Source organism: Galeopterus variegatus, unplaced genomic scaffold (genome assembly GCF_000696425.1).
Source record: "Galeopterus variegatus unplaced genomic scaffold, G_variegatus-3.0.2 Scaffold4103, whole genome shotgun sequence".
NCBI lineage: Eukaryota > Metazoa > Chordata > Mammalia > Dermoptera > Cynocephalidae > Galeopterus > Galeopterus variegatus.
In genome coordinates, this window is record NW_007730214.1 from 13,912 (window position 1) to 15,683 (window position 1,772).

General features: G+C 47.1%; 1 protein-coding gene across 1 annotated transcript in view; it reads left to right on the forward strand.

The window, feature by feature from the left end:
* Positions 1 to 682: 682 nt before the first annotated feature.
* Positions 683 to 1,772, forward strand: part of MAS1 (MAS1 proto-oncogene, G protein-coupled receptor) — a 12,019-nt gene continuing 10,929 nt past the window's right edge. Inside the window, exon 1 of the mRNA XM_008586757.1 lies at positions 683 to 736. The gene's annotated coding sequence lies outside the window, so the exon portion shown is untranslated. The remainder of the gene's footprint in view (positions 737 to 1,772) is intronic.

Sequence of the window (1,772 nt, forward strand, 5' to 3'; positions counted from 1 at the left end):
CACCTGGGACCCGGCCCCTGGCACGCTCTCTTCTTCCTTGCATCCTATGTGTCTTATACACTAAACTGGACATGACACTCTAAAAAGATTGTAAGAAGGGAATGAATATTTAATTGTTTGGCCATGTGTTTCCCACGGTGCAGGTCTATACATACATCTCATTTAATCACTACGACTTTTATCAGCTCCATTTTACAGGTGAGAAAACTGAGTCTGAACGAGTGTGGCAGGGGTCACATGACTACTTATAGGCTGGGCTAGGAATGTGAGCTGGTTCTGTCTTCCCACTACACACGTGATTTTGCTCTTCCACAAAGCATTTCCCTGGGTGATCTTTCCCCCTGATCCTGGCTGGCCCTTGCGGTTCAAGGTGGTCAGCCACCTTGTGTGACCACCAGCTCACACCCACTCTGCGTCAGCGGGAAGCTATTCACTTGAGGGTGTCACTGAATTATGCCATTTGAAGCACGGCGCCTGCTGATAAGCGTGGGACCATCTGCTTGGCACATCTCAAATATTTTCAGCAGTGGGAGAACAGCTCTGATTTCCTCAGAGATGGGAGGCTGCAACCATCCTGGAGATGTTGGGAGCAGAGATACTGCAGGATGGCAGGGCATCGAGGCCCCAAGATGCGAAGGGCAGCCTCCCTGTTGTCACCTGTGGCCCTTCCTGAGCAAATGCCACTAGGGAATCTGCACCCCGGCTTTTCATTGTTCAGCTGCCCTTGACAATCAGAGTAAGTTTTCACTCTCCAAAAAGCTATCTCCTGGCCAACTCTCTGGGCTGATTGTTTTCTATAGTGTGTTAGATGTTCGCTGTTGGTGTGTGTTGGCAAAAACTTGTGTCTCTCCTCCTGCCTTCATTTTGGAAAATTTGCTTCTTTGCTGGGTTAGCTGTTCCCAGACATTGCTTTTCAACTTCAGGGTAGAAACTTCTGCAGTAGCTTTTTCTTTTTGACTCATGATGGGGGAAGAATCTTAGGATCAATTCACAGATCAGATGCTAGAATTGGAGGTTTTCAAGGTTGCTTAATTACATGTTATGAATGATAAAGGAATTGGGGTTTGAAAGGGTTGTTACTGTATTTGATTCCTCTGGAGAAATCACTTGACCAGGAGCCACAGGGTATGGCCAGAGACAAGCTGGATTTATTTTTCTTTGTCTTTCCTTAGCAGGCACCAGCATTAATACTCACTTCTGTTGCTTATAAAGTAGTGTGCAGCCCATTGGTGACAAGGTGTCTATTAAAGGGAATCTCCTGCTCAGTCTTGATCTCAATGTGAGTATCTTATAATATTTACCAGCCAAGGTTGGTAGGGGTACTTTGGCAAGAGAATGTCTTGGATGTTGTTAGATTGCTGTGTGTGTAGCCATCAGAAGGTGGTAACAAGCTGCCTCTAGAGCAGGGTGTCTCAGCCATGGTACCATGGACATTTTGGGCTGGATTATTCTTTATTGTGAGGCTGTCCTGTGTATTGTCGGATGTTTAGTAGCACCCCTGGCCTCTGCTCACTGTATGCCAATCGCACACCCCTCTCTGTGTGACAACCAAAAATATCTCCAGACATGCCAAATGTCCCTAGGGGACAAAACTGCCTCCCCCTCATTGAGACCAGTGCTCTAAATTGATCCTGCTGTTCACTTGCAAAGGGAACAAGAAGTCTCTACTTCTCCGTGCAGGTGGCTCTAGTGCTGGGAAGATGGGAATGACGCATTTAATACCGGGACAGATGTTCCTGCCCTGGACATTCCCATCAGATCCCTTCCTTGCC